Below are 20,192 nucleotides of genomic sequence, written 5' to 3'. Positions count from 1 at the left end.
TAATCATAACCCTCACCCTAATCTTAGCCCTAACCCAAATTCTAAACCTCACCCTACCTCTAAACTTAGCCATAACAGCATACCTTATATTAAAATTAACTATAACCCTAGCCCTAACACTAGGCCTAAGCTGAAAACTAACCCTAACCCTAATCCTAGCCCTAACTTAGCTCTATCCCTAAAACTAACGAAAACCCTAGGTCTAAGGCTAACATTAATTTTCACCCTAGCCCTTGCCCTTGTTCTAACCCTATCTGTTACCATAACCATAACCCTAGCTCTAAACATTGCCCTATATTTAGATCTAGCCCTAATCCTAGATCTAACGTTAAATCCAAATGTAACCCTAACCCAAATCCTAAGCATAACACTAACACTATCCCTAACCCTTATGTTAATGTTATAACTAGCCCAAACCCTAAACCTTGGACTAAAACAAAACTGAGCAACAGCCCTAACCCTAAACTTTAACATAAAGCAAACCCTAACACTACACCTAGACATAACTGTAGCCCTAATTCGAGTCCTAACCCTAACCTTAAAACTAACCATTGCCCTGACTCATATCCTAACACTCACCCTAGCTCTAATGACTACCCTAAACTTAAACCATACCCTAACAGTAAACCTTGCCCTAATTGAAGTAATAACCCCAACCTTAAAGATAACCCTGACTCTGACTGATATCCTAACAGTCACATGAGCTCTAAACAGAGCCCTAACTTTAAACCGAACATGAAAATTAACTCTAGCCCTTTTTTGAGTCCTTACCCTAACCCTAAAACTAACCCTGATGCTGACTCATATCCTAACAATAACCCTAGCTCTAAATATTACCCTAACCTTAAACCTAAACCTAATAGTTGACCTACCCTTAATGCTAACCCTAAAAATAACCCTAATTGTAACGCTGGCTCTTACATTAGCCAATGCCCAAATCTAGCCCTAACCCTAACAGAAAGAACTAGCCCTTATCCAAACTCTAAACCTATATTTAACCCTAAGCCTAACCCTAACTCTAGCATTAACACTAGCTCTAATGCTACACTTAACCTAAGAAAAACCCTAACCTTAATGGTATCCCAAGACCTATTTCTAATCCTTAGGCTAACCAAAACCCTAACCCAATTAATAGTCCTAACTGAAGCTCTATCCCTATTCCATTCTAGCTCTAAACCTGTCACAAACCCTAACTCTAACCCTGACTTTTATTCTGACCCTAACACTAACCCTAGGTATAGAACTGACCCTAAACCTAGACCAAACACTTACAATTGCCCTAGACCTAAACCACCATAAATCTAACCTTACCTCTTGCCCTAGAACTAAATATAAACCTAGCTCTGGCCCTAACAATAATCCTTAACCTAACTCAAATATTAACCTATGCCTTGACCTAAACCTAGTCCTAATTCTGGCTGTAACCCTAACTCTTAACTTTAACCAAAACACTGACCCTGCCTTTAGAATAAACCTACCTCTAAATCTGATCCCATAAGAAAATCCAAACCTAACACTAGACCTAGCCATAACCCTAGCTCTACACCTAGCCCTTAACACAACCCTAGTTTTTAAATTACCAATAGCCCTAACCCTAGGTCCATACCTAAAACAAAACTAGTGCTAATCCTAGTCCTAAATGAAGCTTTAAGCATAACCCTAACCAAAACCCTAGCTCTAACCCTAACATAACCCTCGCCTTAGCCCTAATCCTAGCTCAAAGACTAAACATTACTCTAAACATAAACCTACACCTTTCCCACAATCTAACCCTAATCCTAGTCCTAATCATAACCTTAACCCTAGTCCTAAACCTAGCTCTAAACCTACCCTTACTCTAAATCAAAACCTAAACATATTGATAATCATAGCCTTAACGGTAAACCTAAACCTAAATGGAAAACTAACCCTAGACCTAACCTTAAACCTCACACTTGACATAGACCTAACCCTAGCTCAAACACTAACACTTACTATAAACCTAAACATAACCATAGCTCTAACTCTTAGCCTAAACCACAATCTAATTTGAAACATAGCCCTAAAAATACATCTAATCATGTACATTATCCTAAATCTAACCCTAACCCTAATGATGTCCCTAGCCCTAGTCCTAACCGTAACCCTATGAGTACTATAATCTTATCCCTAGAAGTAATCCTAAACCTAAACTTCACTCTAGCCCTCACCCTAGCTCAAAACATAACCCTTAAACTAAACATAAACCTAAGCCTAACCCTAGTTTTAACCTTAAACCTAACCCTAATTCAAGACCTATTCCTAACCATAAACGTAGATCTATACTCAGCTCTAATCCTATTTATTACACTAACAGTAATCCTTACCTTAATGTAAACCCTAGGCCTAATTTTAACCCTATTGCTAACCCTAACCCTGTTAATTACCCTAAACCTAATGTAAACTTTAAACAAAACCCTATCATTAGCATAAACCTCACCTTAATGCTAATTCAAGCCCTAAACCTAAACCCTAACATCAACGAAACTCTAACACTGACCCTGACCCTTATAAATCAAGTAACTCTACAGCTGACTTTTACACTAAAACTAACCCTTTCACTAGACCTAGCCATAAACCTAATTCTAAAACTATCCCCAACCGAATCTTAGACCTGACATTAGCTATAGCCCTAAATCTAACCCTAAACCTAACACAAAACCCAGCCCTTATCGTAGCCCTAAACCTAGCCTTAATCCTAACTCTAAACTAACATTATGCCTAACCCAAAAACTAACCCTAGGCCTAATCTTAGCCCTAAATTTGTCCTATTCCTAACCTTAGCTCTAAACCTAGCGCTAAGACTAAATCTAACTCTTACCCTAGCTCCATTCCTAGTTCTTATCCTATCCCTTACTGAAATCTTTATCCTTGGCCTAACCCTAGCCCTAACCCTAGCCCTATCATTAGCTCTAGCCCTAACATACATCTAATTATAACTATAAATCAAACCCTAACCCTAACACTTACCCTAACCCTAACTCTAAATCTAACTTTAACACTAGCCCTAAACCAAAACCCAGCCATAGCCCTAACCCTAACCCTAACCCTCAACTTAAACCAAACCCTAACCCTAACCCTAATCATAGCTCTAATTCTAGTTTTAAGCTAAAAACTAGAAATAACACTGACTCTGACTCTGAATATAGTTCTAACCCTAACCCTAGACCTAACACTAGATCTACCACTAACCCTAACCCTAAATTTAATCCTAATTGTAACACTGGTACTTACACAAGACTTACCCCTAACCCTAGTATTAACCTAACCCCAAACCTAGCCCAAATTCAAGCCATAACCCGAGTTTTAACCCTAACCCTAATCGTAACCCTTGCCCTAATCAAAACCGTAATCCAAGCCCTAACCCTAGCTCTAACCCTCTCCATTTCTGTAACCATAACTCAAGGCCTAAACCTAACTCTATCCCTAATCCTAAATATATGCATTATTCTAAACGAAAACTAAATCCTAAACCTCAACACTGACACTAACCATAGGCTAATTTGAGTTCTAACTTTAAAACTAAAACTACCCCAAACTTCTGACCCAGATCTTGACCCTAAAAATACCCCTAGCTCTAAGGTGACCCTAACCTTACACCTAACCCTTATATTACATGTAGCCATAAACCTAACCCTAAAAGTATCTTTCACCATAACCCAAGATCTGATATTAGCCCTAGCCCTAATCCTAGCCCTAACCCTCAAATTAACAATAGCCCTCATCCGAGCAACAAACTTAGTCTTAATCATAACCCTAACCCAAACCATAGCTCTAATCTTTATTCTAACCCTCACCCTATCTCTAAACCTAGCTATAATGCAATTCCTTACCCTAAACTTAATCCTAACCCTAACCCTAAAACGAGGCCATAGGTGAACACTAACCCTAGCCATAACCCTAGCCCTAATTTAACTCTATCCGTAACCCTAACCCTACCCCTAAGAATAACTCTCTCACACTAGCCCTATCCCTATTTTTAACCCTATCCATTACCATAATCCTAACCTTAGCCCTAACTCTAGCCCCAAAACCTAACCATAACCATTGTCTAATCCTTATTACTAGTGCTAACTCTAGGTCTATCCCTAATTCTAAATCTAACCCTAACCCTAAGGCTATGACTAACATTATCACTAGCCCTAGCCCCAGCCCTAATGCTAATCATAAAACTAGCCCTAAACCAAACCCATGCAGTAAAACTAATCCGAGCAATAACCCTAACCCTAAACCTTAACTTAACCAAACATTAACACTACACCTAGACCTAATCCTAGCCCTAATTCAAGTCCTAATCTTAATCTTATTACTAACCCTCTGACTCATATCCTAACACCATAACTCTAAAAACCACCCTAAGCTTAAACTGAACCCTTACAATAACTGTAGCCTGAATTTGAGTCCAAAGCCTAAACCTAAAACTAAACCTGATCCTATTAACCTACCACTAACACTAGCTCTAAATTTTACCCAAACCTTAAACCTACTCCTAATACTAGAGTTTTAACCCATCACCATAAGACTAAAACTAACCATAAAATCCTAGTTCTTTTATTAGCCATTGCTATAAACCTAGCCATAACCTAACACAAAAACTAGTCCTAATCTGAGCTCTAAACCTAGCTTTAACCCTAACCCAGCTCTAAACCTATCCCTTACCCTATGCCAAACCCTAAACCTAATGCTAATCCTAATCATAATTCTTAACCTAACCCAAACCCAAACCCCATTACTCTTCCTAACCCTTGTTCTCATTTTAGGTCTAACATAACCTAAAACCTAACCCTTACCCTGACCCTTATTCTGACACTAGCACTAATCATACGTCTAAACCTGAACATAACCCTAAGCTGAACCCTATCACTAGCCCTACTGGTAATATTAAACCTAAAATTAACACTAAAACTAGCCCTAGACCTACACCTAATTCTAATCTATCCATAACATTAGCCCTAGATTTAAGAAAAATATAGCACTAGCCATAACAATTACCCTTATCCTAATGCCAAACACTAACTCTTCTCCTAGACTTAATACTAATCCTAAGTCTGGCTTTCTCATTAACCATAACCCTAAACTGAACACTGACCCTGACATTAACACTAACCCTAGCTCTAAACATTACCCTCACCCTAAAACTATACTTAGCTCTAAATTAACACTAAAACTAGCCCTAATCAAAGCAAAGATCTTACATTTACCATAGTCCTAACCTATTGCAAAACCTATCTCTTACCCAAGCCCTACCTTTTTTTAACCCTAAAACTAACCATAACCCTAACCTTAGCCCTAACCATAAATCTAAGCCTAACCATAGACCTAGTCCTAAGCATAACACTAGCCCTATCACTAGCTCTAACCATATCCATTACCCTAATGATCACCCTAACGCATCTACTAACACTAGGCCGAACCCTAATCCTATCCCTAACCCTAACCCTATCCATTAATCTATACCTAACCTGAACTCTAAACCTAAAAGAATAATCAACCTATCCCTAACTGTAATGATAACTGGAGCCTTAAACCTAAACCATATTCTAAGAAAAACTCTAACTCTGACCCTGACCCTAACAATATCCATAGCTCTAAAGCTGACCCTAACAAGAAACCTGACCCTTACAATAGACCTAGCTGTAAACCAAACCCTAAAACTCTCTCTAACTGTAACCCTAGACCTGACATTAGCCCTAGCTCTAATCCTAGTCCTAATCATAACACAAACTTTAGCCCACATCCTAGCATAAACCTCACCTTACACATAAACCTATGCCTAACCATAACCCTAATTCTTATCCTCACCATAGACCTAAATGTAGCTATAATCTTAACCCTTAACCTAAACCTAACCCTAAACTTAACACTAACGCTAACCCTAGCCCTAAACCTAGGCCAAACACTAACACTAACACTAGTCCTAATCCCAGCCCTAATTTAGCCCTATCCCTAACCCAATCCTAACCCTAGCCCTAAGACTAACTCAAACTCTCACCCTAGCCTTATACCTTCTTCTAACCCTATCACTTACCATCACCCTAAACCTAACCCTAAACTTAGCACCTAATCCTAGCCCTATTCTTACCAGTAGCTCAAATCCTAGATCTAAACCTAACTCTAAATATAACGCTAAACCTAAGCCTAAACCTCACACTAACAGTAGCCCTAATTCTGACACTAATCCTAAAACAAGCCCTAACTCTAACTCTAGCCCTAAAAACAACTGAATCATAATCCTAAACCTAACACTTAACCAAAGCCAAACCATAATCCTACACCTAGCCCTCATCCTATCTATAATTCTAGTTCGAACACTACCCTGAAAACTAATCCGGACCCTGACTCTGACCCTAAAATTAAACCTAGTTCTAAACAGCATTGTAACCATAAACGTAACCCTAACACTAGACGTAAACCTAACTCTGACCCTATAACTAGCTCTAATCATAACACTACTTCATACATTAGACATAGCCTTAACCCTATCCCTAAACTAACCCAAAACCTAGCCTTAATCCGAGTCCTAAACCTATTGGTTTTTTTTTTTTAATATTTATTTTTCAGTTTTCGGTGGACACAACATCTTTATTTTATTGGTATGTGGTGCTGAGGATCGAACCCAGTGCCCCGTGCCTGCCAGGTGAGCACACTACTTCATGAGCCACATCCCCAGCCCCTAGACCTTGCTTTAACCCTAAATGTAAACCTAATCTTAACCCAAACAAAGGCCCTTATCCTCTACATAACCCTACCATTAATCTAGTGCTAACCCTAAGTATTAACCTAAAGATAACCCAACAAATATGATAACACTAGGCCAAACCCTAACCCTATCCATTACACTAAACAACACCTAAATCCTAAACCAAACAATTTCATTACCTTAACCCTAAACCTAATGATAATTCAAGCCCTAAACCTAAACCCTAACATAACCCAAACCCTCAACTTAATCCTGTCCCTAAAAATAACACTAGCTCTAAAACTGACTCTTAGCATAAACCTAAACCCTACACTGGTCCAAGCCATCAACTAACACTAAATATATCCCTAACTATAACCCTAGACCTGACATTAGCCCTAGCCCTAATACTAGCCCTAACTCTAGCACAAACATTAGCCCTCATCCTAGCCCTAAACCTAGCTTCAATCATATCCCTAAACCTAACCCTAGTCCTAACCCTAATACTAACGCTTGCCCTAGCTCTCAACCTACCTATAACCCAATACCTTAGCCTAAACGTAACCCTAACTCTAACACTAAACCAAGGCCTAAACCTCACACTAACACTAGCCCTAATTTAGCCCTATCTCTAACCCTAATCCTAACCCTAGCACTAAGAATAACTCTAACTCTCATACTAGCCCTATCACTAGTTCTAACCCTATCCCTTGCCATAATCCTAAACCTAACCCAAACCCTAGTCCTAAACCTTGCCCTATCCTTATTTTTAGCCCTAACCATAGATCAAAACCTGACTCTAAATGTAACCCTAACCTGAGCCTAAGCCTAAACATTATAAATTCATTTATATTTAGACACTGTGTCTACAGATTTTGACTTCAATTATGATTTAGAATATAGTCATTAGTTTAATAAAAGGCATACCATTTCTGGTGGCATATAGAGAACTGAGGGTCAGGGGTAGGATGCTATGTTAAGTGGAAAAGGAGTGAGGGTATGCAATTAATATAACTTAGCAAATTTGGTGGAGAACTCTAATGAATAGACAGGAAGAATTTATTGAAGATGAATAAATTCAAAATTCTTATCTGTATTCATAAAATTACCCTATTTATAGATACTAAAAGTTAGGAGGCTGAAAGTGGAACAGAGGGAGAAAGAAAAGAGAAGAACAAATAACAAGGAAAGAAAGAAAGAGAGGGAGAAAGAAAATAAGAGCAAATAAAAGAATGGTGAGCTAGGGCCTATTCAATTCCTCTATATTATACTATTCTAGTGATTCAGTTCTTAAAGTCCAAGTTCATGGACAGTACTTTGTTTCACCTATGTTGTGGTGTGAGGACCAGAGTTGGAAGGATAGAGAAAAATGGATGAGAAGTGCTAGAAAAGAAAAGTAAGATAGAAAAAAAGTCTCTCAGAACTCTGTTGTTTTTTTCCTGCTGTATATGGAGTCATCAATTTCTAGCTTAAGTCTCTGTGCTCAGTGTGGTTGAGGTAGCCAGGTTGAGATGGCTTGAGCTTCTACCTAGATCATCCCTACTATTAGTCTCTGAATTGGAAATCAGGTACCTGTACAGTTTCTGTTCCACATTGATAGCTACACCCGCAAAAATCTTGTCAGAAAAATCTTGAGTTATTATAGCTGGAGAAAGGGGAGTTGGAAACTGGGTACCTGATAATCTGCTGAACCCAGATGGTAGGCATGGCCACCAATAGATGATGAATAATGTTTTGCAAGAATGATTCCATCTATTACCCATGTATGGTGGTTGGTGAGGTGGGTGGCTCTGGAGTGACCTTGTGCTGTGTCCAGAGCTCAGTCTGGTGACCCATAAGCAAAGCCTCTGTGTTCTGTGCTGCCTTCCTTTTGCTCAGAGAACATACGTGCAGTTGAGATGCTGTCTGCGCCCAGAGAAACTGCGCACCTGAGTCTTCCATATTTGAAGAGAGCACCATTGGGGCCCTATATTTTTCAAATTTCTATGATACTGTGCAAGATATATCTTTTTCTTAGCCTTACTGTGCTCCACAGGTTTGGGCCTTCTTGGTTCAATGGTTCGCTTTCAGGAACAGTTTGTATTTTACCGTTTTCCCTTCATCATGGCTTATTGATGTGAATGAACATTGAGCTGGAAATCGAACAGGGTTGGCAGGAGGTGCTTGAAACTTCACACAATCAGTTGTCAGTGGGTGCACTCTGGTTTCTTTCTTTTGATGGTAGGCCAAAGATGAAGCATGCAAAAGCATCTGTATTCGAGAGCCCTTTAGGAGAAAACAGAGAAACATGTAGGTACTTAAATAAATCTATCAACAATTTGATCAGATTTCTTTGATACTGAGCAGTATTCATCTTTTAGCTTGCTCAACTAGGCTCCTCAAGGTTGGCACTTCTAGGATCAATGGTTCTCTAAACAGGTAAGGGTTATTGTTATGGTTTGGGTTAGGGCTAGCTTCAGAGCTAGTGTTAGGGTTAGAGTTTGTTATGTTCAAATTTCTTTGTTACTGGGCATATTTATCTTTTACCTAGCCTTACTATGTGCCCCAGTTTTGGGGCTTCTCAGTTCAATGGTTTGCTTTTGGGAATAGTTTGTTTTTAATGTCTCACTTCATTTTGACCTATATGTGTAAATGCAAATGGAGCTTGAAATCAGAGGGTTGGTGCCAGCTGGTTGAAACTTCACATACTCAATTAGTTGTCTGTGGGCACTCTCTGGTTTCATCCTTCTAAAAGTAGCCATAAGCTGTAGCATGCAAAACAACTTTATCCAGGAACACTTTAGGAGAAAACAGGGCAATATGCATGTACTAAAATACCTCCCCCAATTTTTGGTCAGATTTCTTTGATACTGTGCAGGATTCATCTGTAAGCTTTACCCACTAGTCTCCCCAAGTTTAAAATTTTTATGGTCAAAGTTCTCTTAACAGGTTAGGCTTAGCATTAGGTTAGAGTTAGGGCAAGTGTTAGAACTAATGTTAGGGTTAGAGTTATTTTTTTTCAACTTTTTGTACACTGGGCAGGATTTATCTTTTCTCCTATGCTTAGTATGCTCCACATATTTGTTCCTCCTAGGTAAAAGGGTTTGCTCTCAGAAGAAGTTTTAATTTTCGTGTTTCACTTCATTTTGCCTTATAGGGGTGAATGAAAATGGAGTTGGACTCAAACAGGTTTAGTGCTAGCTGATTGATACTTCACACACTCAATCAGTTCTCAGTGCACATTCTCTCATTTGTTTATTTTGGTAGTAGCCCAAAGCTGAATTAGAAAGAAACAGCTTTATCTGTGAGTACTTTAGGAGCAAGCTTCAATTTTTTGCCTGGATTACTTTGATATTGTACAGGATTTATCCTTTTCATAGTCTTATTATTATCCCCAAGTTTGGGTTTTCAAGGTTTGCCAGTTCATGTCAGGAACAGTTTGAATTTTTAGTTTTTATTTTTTATTATGGTCTATAGATTTTGAATGAAAATGGAGCTGAAAATCAAAAAGAGTTAGTACTAGCTGCTTGAAACTTCACACACTCAGTTAGCTCTCTGTGGGCACTCACTGATTGTTCCTTGTAAAAGTACCTTGAAGTGAAGCATGAATAAATAATTTATGCAAGAACACATTAGGAGAAAACAGGGAAATATGCATGTAATGAAATACCTCCCTCAAATATTTGGTCAGATTTCATTGATACTGCACAGAATTTATCTTTTAGATTGCCCCAATTGGCTCTTTTATTTGGGAACTACTATTATCAATGTTTCTCTAAACAGGTTATGTTAGATTAAGTATTAGGTTAGGGCTAGGATTACATCTAGTGTTTTGTTAGATTTAGTTTTGTTTTAATTTCTTTGATACTGGGCAGGATTAAACTTGTACTTACCCTTACTATATTGTCAAGGTTTGGGCTTCTTGGATCAAGTGTTTGCTGTCCTGAACAGTTTGTATTTTAAGTTTTTATTTCATTTTTACCTATGCATGTAAATGGAAATGAAGCTGGAAATCCAACAGGGTTGGTGCTAGCTACTTCAAAACTCACACACTCAATCATTTTTCTTTGGGCATTCTCTGGTTTATTCTTTGTAAAAGTAGCCCTAAGCTGAAGCACTAAAAGCAACTTTATGTGAGAGCACTTTAGGAGAAACAGGGAAATATGCATGTATTGAACTACCTCCCCAATTATTTGGTCAGATTTCTTTGATATTGTGAAATATTCATCTGTTAGCCTACCCAACTTAGCTCCCCAAGTGTTGGAGTTCTAAGATCAAAGGGACTCTAAACATGTTAAGGTTAGTGTTAGGGTTAGTGTTAGGACTAGCATTAGACCTAGTGTTAAGGTAAATGTTAGTTTTGCTTTCAAATTTCTATGATACTGTGCAGGATTCATCTTTCATCTATTTTGACTATACTCCAAATGTTTGGGCTTCCTACATAAATGGTTTGCTTTCAGAAACAGTGTCAATTTTTATGTTTCTCTTCTTTTTGCCCTATAAGGGTGAAAGAAAATGAAGCTGAAAATCAAGCAGGGTTTGGGCTAGCTGCTTCAAACTTCACACACTACATTAATTTTCAGTGAGCATAATGTGGTGTTTGCCCTGGAAGTAGACCTAAAATGAAGTAGAAAGAAACAGCTTTATCTCTTAGTGCTTTAGGAGCAAGCAGAATACTCATGTACTGAACAAGCTTCAAATTTTTTTTGGCTGGATTAATTTGATACTGTACAGAATTCATTCTTTTTTTTTTTTTGCATGTGGTGCTGAGGATCGAACCTGGGCCGCACGCATGCCAGGAGAGTGAGAAACCGCTTGAGCCACATCCCCAGCCCCCAGGATTCATTCTTGACCTAGCATTAGTAGGCTCTCCAAGATTGGTCCTTCAATGTTCAATTGTTCAGTGTCAGGACCAGTTTGAATTTTTAGGTCTCACTTCATTATGGCCTATAGGTGAGAATGGCAATGTAGCTGGAACTCTAACATGGTTGGTGCTAGCTGCATGAAATTTCACACACTCAATCAGCTCTCTGTAGGTACTCTTTGTTTTTTTTCTTTGTGAAAGTATCTTAAGCTGAAGCATGAAAAACAATTTATCCATAAGCACTTAGGTTTATGGTTAGGTAAGGGCTAGATTTAAACCTAGTGTTAGGGTTAAAGTCAGTTTTGTTCATGTGTCTTTGATACTGGAACGTTTTCATCTTTTATCTAGTCTCACAATGTTCACTAGTTTGGGTCTTCTCAGTTTAATGGTTTGCTGTCAGTAACAGTTTGTATTTAAAGGTTTCACTTTATTTTGAACTGCTTTGTCGAAGAGAAATGGAGCACAAAATCAAACAGGGTTGGTGACAGCTTCTTGAAACTGAACACACTCAATCAGTTCTCTGTGGGAACTCTCTAGTTTGTTATGTGTGAATGTTGCCCTCAGCTGAAACATGCAAAGCAACTTTATCCCAAAGCATTTTTGGAGAAATCAAGGAAATATGCATGTACTGAAACACTGCCCCCAATTATTTGCTCAGATTTCTTTGATAGTGTTGAGGATTCGTCTGTTAGTTTTCCCCACTAAGCTCCCATAGTTTGGGACTTATATGATCAAAGGTTCTCTAAAAAGTCTAGGGTGAGCTGTAGGGTTAGGATTAAGGATAGATCTAGTGTTGAGTTTGCAGTAGTTTTGTTCAAATTTCTTTTATACTAGGCAGGATTCATCTTTTACCTAGTCTTACTATGTTACCCAGGTCTGGGCCTTCTAGGTTCACTGGTTTGTTGTCAGTATTTCAGTTTTTATTTTAAGGTTTTACATTCTTTTGACCTATATGGATAAATGGAAATGGAGCTGGAAATCAAACAGGGTTTTTGCTAGCTGCTTGAAATTTCACACACTCAATAAGTTCTCTGTGAGGATGCTCTGATTTTATTCCTGTGAAAGTATCCCAAAAATGAATCATGCAAAAATAACAGTATGCAAGTGCATTTTAGGAGACAACACCAAAATATGCATGTACTGAACTACCTCCTGCAATCATTTGGTCAGATTTCTTTGATATTGGGCAGGATTCATCTGTTAGCTTGCCAAACTAGGCTCCTCAACTTTGAGGCTTCTATGATGAAAGATTCTCTAAACAGGTTAGGGTTAGCCTTGTGGTTATAGTTAGGTCTAGTGTTAGGGTTAGAGTTTGACTTGTTCATATTTTTTGATACTGGACAAGATACATTTTAACGCAGCCTTACTCTGGTCCCCATGTTTCAGCCTTCTCGGTTCAATTCTTTGCTGACAGAAAATGTATTTTATGGATTCACTTCATTTTTACCTACATGGGTAAATGGACATGTGGCTGGATTTCAAACACGTTTGGTGCTAACTGCTTGAAACTTCACACACTCAATCAGTTCTCTATGGGCACTCTCTGATTGGTTCTTTGTGAAATAAGTAATAAGCTGAAGCATACAATACAAATTTATCTGAAAACACTCTAGGAGAAAACAGGGAAATAAGCATGCAGTGAAATAGCTCCTCCAATTATTTTGTCAGATTTCTTTAAAACTGCCCATGATTAATCTGTAAGCTTGAACCACTAGACTCCCTAATTTCGAAAATTCTATGATCAAAGATTCTCTAAACAGATTAGGTTTAGGTTTAGACTTAGTGTTAGACTACTTTTAGACCTAGTATTAGAGTTAGAGTAAGTTTTTTTTTTCCTAATTTCTATGACACTGGGCAGAATTCACCTTTTTTCTATTGTGACTATTCTCCAAATGTTTTGGCCTTCTATGTAAAAGGGTTTTCTGTCAGGAACTTTTTCAATTTTTATGTTTCTTTTCTCTTTGCCCTATAGGGGTGAATGGAAATGAAACTGGAAATCAAATAGGGTTTGTTCTAGCTGCTTGAAACTTCACACAGTCAATAGTTAACAGTGAGAATTCTCTGGTTTGTTTTCTGTGAAGCATCCTTAAGCTGAAGTAGAAAGAAACAGCTTTATCTCTGAGTACATTAGGAGCAAGCAAAATACATATGTACTGAAAGAGCTTCGATTTTTTTTTTGGTCAGATTACTTTGATTTTATACAGGATTCATCTTTGACCAAACCTTACTAGGCTCTCCAAGGATGGGCCTTCAAGGTTCAATGATCAGTTTGAATTTTTAGTTTTCACAACATTATGGCCTATAGGTGTGAATGTTAATGGAGCTGGAAATCAAATAGCGTTGGTGCTAGCTGCATGAAACTTCACACATTCAATCAATTCACTGTGGGAATGCCCTGGTTTGTTCCTTGTGAAAGTACCTTACACTGAAGCATGAAAAATCAATTTATCCAAGTGCACTTTAGGAGAAATCAGGGAAAATAGGCAAGTACTTAAACATCTCCCCCACTATTGGTCAGATTTTTTGATACTGGGAAAGATTCATCTGTTACCTTTTCCTACTAGGCACCCCAAGTTTGGGACTTATATGATCAAGCTCTATAAACAGGAAAGGCTTAGTTTTTGGATTAGGGATAGGACTAGGATTAGAACTAATGTTCAGGTTAGAGTGAGTCTTTTTCAAATTTCTTTGATACTGATCAAGATTCATCTTTTACCTAGTATTACCATGTTTCCCAAGTTGGGCCTTCTCAGTTCAAGGTTCACTGTCAGGAACATTTTGTGTTTTAAGGTTTCACTTTATCTTGACTTCTATGGGTTAGGGTTAGGGTTAGGGCTATGGCTCAGTTTTGTTTTAGGGCTAGGACTAGGGTTAGGGCTAGTTTTGAATTAGTGTTTGGGTTAGGGCTAGTGTCAGGGTGAGGTTTAGGGTTAGATTTGGGTTAGATTTAGAGTTAGGGTAAGATCCAGGGTTAGAGTTAGGGCTAGGGTTAGTGTTACTGTAAGGGATAGGGTTAGAACTAGGGAAAAAGATAGGACGAGAGTTAGATTTAGATTTAGGACTAGGCTTAGGGTTAGAATTTGGGTTAAAGCTAAATTAGGGCTAGGTTTAGGCTAGGGTTATTGTAGGGTTAGGCCTATGGGTAGGGCTAGGTTTGGGGTTAGCTTTGGGGTTAAGTTAATGGAAGTTAAGTTTAGTATTAAGTTTAGGGAAATGGATGGGGTTATAGCTAGCTTTAAGGCTAGGGTGAGGGTTGGAATTAGGATTAGAGGTAGGGTTAGTATTAGGTTAGGATTAAGGCTAGGTTTTGATCTAGGGTTTCTGTTAGGTTCATGGCTAGAACTAAGGCTAGGGCTATGTTTAGTGTAAGGGTCAGGTTTACAGTTAGGGCTATTATAGTGTTATGGTCATGGTTAGCATTTTGGTTAAGGTCAAAGTTTATCGTTAGGGCTTGAATTTGTGTTAGGTTTTGTTTTAGCGTTAATGAAATGAATAGGGTTAGTTTCGTGTTTCAGTTAAGGTTAAGGATAATGAATGGGTTAGGTTTAGCAATAGGGTGAAGTTTAGCATTTGGTTAGTATTATGTTTAGTATAACGGATAGATTTAGAGCTATGGTTAGGGCTAGGTTATTGTTTGGATATAGTGTAGAATTATAGTCAGGTTTAGTGATAGGGCTAGAATTTTTTATGGTCAGTGATAGGTTTAGGGCTATGGTTATGGTAAGGTTAGGGTAAGTGTTAATTTTGAGCTAGGATTTGGGCTAGGGCGAGGATTAGATTTACATTTACATCTAGGAATATGTTTATGGTTAGGGTTTGATTTAGGGTTCGGGTTATGGCTACAGTTTTCATTACAGTTAGGATGAAGTTTAGGGTAATGGAAAATGTTAGATTTAGGGTTAGGGTTATGCTATAGATTAGGGATAGTCTTATGATTAGTTTTAGTGTAAGGCTTAATATTACCACTAAGGTTAGGGCTGTGGTAAGGTTCTGGTTTATGGTTAGGTCTTGGGATACGTTTATGGTTAGGGTTAGGTTTAGTGATTGGGATAGAGTTATAATTAGGGTTATGTATGGGGTTAGGATAATTGAGAGAATTAGAACTAATGTTCGAGGTAGGATTAAGGTTAGAATAAGAGCTAGGTTTAGGGTTATGGTTTAGGATACAGCTAGGGTAATGTTTAGGGTAAGGGTTTGGCTTTGAACTAGGTTTAGTTCTAAGGCAAGGGTTAGTGTTATGATTAGTGTTAGGGGTAGGGTTAGGGTTAGGTTATGCTTTGAGCTAAGTTAAGGCCTAGGAGTATAGCTAGGTTTTTGTTAGTTTTAGGGCTAGCGTTAGGACTATGTTTAGGGTTAGGGCTTCTGTTAGCGTTATGATTAGGGTTAAAATAGGGTTAGAGCTAGTGTTATGTTTACGGCTAGTATTAGGGTTAGGGTTATGGCTAGGTCTAGTGTTAGGATTAGATTTTGGGTTAGGGTCAGGTTTAGAGATAGGTTAATGTTAGGGTCAAGGTCAGTGTTCTGGATAAGATTAGGGTTAGTGTTAGAGCCAGATTTTGGACTAGTGTTATGTCTAAGGGTAAGAGAAGTGTTTAGGTTAATGGTTATTGTTAGGGATAGAGCTAGAATTTTGTTTATTTCTAGGGCTGGAAGTATAGCTATAATTAGGATTAGTTTTTGGTCTAGATCTAGTGTTAGGATCAGGTATTGGTACAGGGTTACCGGTAGGGCTAGTGTTAGGGTTTGGTTTAGGGTTAGGGTCAGGATTATACCTAGGGTTACTGTTAAAATCAGAATAAGGATCATGGTTAGGGTTAGAACTAGAATGAGGGCTAGGGTTAGGACTAATAATATTGTTAGTGTTTATGTTAGGCTAAAGATTAGGGTTAAGACTAGGATTAGCATTTGGTTTAGGTTTTGTCTTAGGGTAAGTGATAGGGTTAGAGCTAGGGTTAGGGCTAGGGTTATAGTTAGGTTTAGGGCTAGTGTTAGAGATAAGATTAGTTTTTTCACATATAGCATGCTTATTTCATAGAGTGATATAAGATTCAATAAAGGACTTCAGAATTATTAGTGTACGTTTTATTAAATTCTATTAAATCACAATGTGACAAAGAGTATTAAAATTTTACATAGCTAAAGCTTTTTAAACAATGAATGATAGGCACTCTAAGCAAGTATGTAGTTCCAATTATTCATTTACTGAAATTCATTAATTCATAATATAATAGTTGACTAAAACCACACATCAGAGTGTCTATTTTTGAAAAAATTGGCGAATTACTAACAATGCAACATGCAATTTTTATTTATTATTGATTCATCACTCCCACATTTTACCCACATAGTAAGATTGTTACAGTATTCAACAAGTTGTTGCTAAAAACATGAAATACCACATAACATATTGTACATATTATGTAAATGCTCTTATACTTTCTTCATCCTTTTCACAAATATTCATCAGGCATTTACTATAAGCTAATTAGAACTAAGTTCATCCTAATAATTTAAGATATCTCAAAAAAACTGCAATTCCTAATTTGAAAAGGGCAATATAGATTTCAGAAGTAATACTCTTTCTCTAGTGAATAATGTGTATACAAATCTGCTAAGGTCTCGAGGTATGCAAATATATTTGAGATACATCAGAGAGTGCATATGAAAAACCAGTACAATTTATCAGTTTTATATAAATAAAGTAAAATATCATACCAGAAGGTTAAAAAAATAACTTTGGGGGAAAAAAAGCAAAAGGGTGCACTAGTATCTAAAATAAGGTAATAATAATTATTAATATAATTAGTTGTTTCTGAGTCTCATTTCACTCTTTAATTATCTATCCATATTGTTAAGTATGCCTATTTTTAAAAATAAACATAAACTATACTTCTGTATTTTAAGGTAATTTTAAGTCTCATAGCCTTAGGTCATAATTCACAGTACAGTTACCTCATATTTTTCTAAGGCAATCTCAAAACAAAGTAGTTGGGATATATTCTTAATAAAAAAATTATTTTTACTAAGTAAAACTATGTTGTTCTATGTATCATACTTTTCTTTGCACAATATATTTGGACTAAAATTAATGTAAGTAAATGCTTTGATGGGGCTGCCAAAAGGTTTATTCTATCTTGTCCAGTTGAATATTGTGGCAGAATATATGGAGGATGAACAAGAAGATTTCTAGAACTTTATATTTTTGTGGAAAATTTTGAAAGGTACAACATTGTTTTTTTTTAATTAATTTTTATTGTAGGTTGTTCAAAACATTACGTAGTTCTTGATATATATTTCACACTTTGATTCAAGTGGGATATGAACTCCCATTTTTACCCCATATACAGATTGCAGAATCACATCAGTTGCACAACCATTGATTTACATATTGCCATTCTGGTGTCTGTTGTATTCTGCTGCCTTTCCTATCCTATACTATCCCCCCTCCCCCATCCCCGCCCCTCTTTTCTCTCTACCCCCTCTACTGTAATTCATTTCTCCCCCCTTATATTTTCCCTCCTTTCCCCTCACTTCCTCTTGTATGTAATTTTGTATACCCCTGAGGGTCTCCATCCATTTACATGCAATTTCCCTTCTCTATCCCTTTCCCTCCCACCTCTCATCCCTGTTTAATGTTAATCTTCTTCTCATGCTCTTCGATCCTACTCTGTTCTTAGTTACTCTCCTTATATCAAAGAAGACATCTGGCATTTGTTTTTGAGGGATTAGCTAGCTTCACTTAGCATAATCTGCTATAATGCCATCCATTTCCCTCCAAATTCTATGATTTTGTCATTTTTTAATGCAGAGTAATACTCCATTGTGTATAAATGCCACATTTTTTTTATCCATTCGTCTATTGAAGGGCATCTAGGTTGGTTACACAGTCTTGCTATTGTGAATTGTGCTGCTATGAACATGGATGTAGCAGTGTCCCTATAGTGTGCTCTTTTTAGGTCTTTAGGGAATAAACCGAGTAGGGGAAGAGCTGGATCAAATGGTGGTTCCATTCCGAGCTTTCCAAGAAATCTCCATACTGCTTTCCAAATTGGCCACACCAATTTGCAGTCCGACCAACAATGTACAAGAGTACCCTTTTCCCCACATCCTCGCCAGCACTTGTTGTTGTTTGACTTCCTAATGGCTGCCAATCTTACTGGAGTGAGATGGTATCTTAGGGTGGTTTTGATTTGCATTTCTCTGACTGCTAGAGATGGTGGGCATTTTTTCATGTATTTGTTGATTGATTGCATGTCCTCCTCTGAGAAATTTCTGTTCAGGTCCTTGGCCCATTTGTTGATTGGGTTATTTGTTATCTTATTGTCTAATTTTTTGAGTTCTTTGTATATTCTGGATATTAGGGGTCTGTCTGAAGTGTGAGGAGTAAAGATTTGTTCCCAGGACGTAGGCTCCCTATTTACCTCTCTTATTGTTTCTTTTGCTGAGAAAAAACTTTTTAGTTTGAGTAAGTCCAATTTGCTGATTCTAGTTATTAACACATGTGCTATGGGTATCCTATTGAGGAATTTGGAGCCCGACCCCACAGTATGTAGATCATAGCCAACATTTTCTTCTATCAGACGCCATGTCTCTGATTTGATATCAAGTTCCTTGATCCAGTTTGAGTTAACTTTTGTGCATGGCGAGAAAAAGGGATTCAGTTTCATTTTGTTGCATATGGATTTACAGTTTTCCCAACTCCATTTGTTGAAGATGCTATTTTTTTTCCATTGCATGCTTTTAGCCCCTTTATCGAATAAAAGATAGATGTAACTTTGTGGATTAGTCTCTGTTTCCTCTATTCTGTACCATTGGTCCACCCGCCTGTTTTTGTACCAGTACCATGCTGTTTTTCTTACTATTTCTCTGTAGTATAGTTTGAAGTCTGGTATAGCTATACCGCCTGATTCACACTTCCTGCTTAGCATTCTTTTTGCTATTCTGGGTCTTTTATTTTTCCATATGAATTTCATGATTGCTTTCTCTATTTCTACAAGAAATGCCGTTGGGATTTTGATTGGCATTGCATTAAACCTATAGAGAACTTTTGGTAATATCGCCATTTTTATGATGTTAGTTCTACCTATCCATGAACAGGGTATATTTTTCCATCTTCTAAGATCTTCTTCTATTTCTCTCTTTAGGGTTCTGTAGTTTTCATTGTATAAGTCTTTCACCTCTTTTGTTATGTTGATTCCCAAGTATTTTATTTGTTTTGAGGATATTGTGATTGGGGTGGTTGTCCTCATTTCCATTTCATAGGATTTGTCGCTGATATACAGGAATGCCTTTGATTTATGCGTGTTGATTTTATATCCTGCCACTTTGCTGAATTCATTTATTAGCTCTAATAGTTTCTTTGTAGACCCTTTTGGGTCTGCTAGGTATAGAATCATGTCATCTGCAAATAGTGATAATTTGAGTTCTTTTTTTCCTATTTTTATGCCTTTAATTTCTTTCGTCTGTCTAATTGCTCTGGCCAGTGATTCGAGAACTATGTTGAACAGAAGTGGTGAGAGATGGCTTCCCTGTCTTGTTCCAGATTTTAGAGGGAATGCCTTCAGTTTTCCTCCATTCAGAATGATGCTAGCCTGAGGCTTAGCATAGATTGCTTTTACAATATTGAGGTATGTTTCTGTTATCCCTAGTTTT

Source organism: Callospermophilus lateralis, chromosome 12 (genome assembly GCF_048772815.1).
Source record: "Callospermophilus lateralis isolate mCalLat2 chromosome 12, mCalLat2.hap1, whole genome shotgun sequence".
Taxonomy (NCBI): domain Eukaryota; kingdom Metazoa; phylum Chordata; class Mammalia; order Rodentia; family Sciuridae; genus Callospermophilus; species Callospermophilus lateralis.
This window is presented reverse-complemented; position numbering follows the sequence as displayed.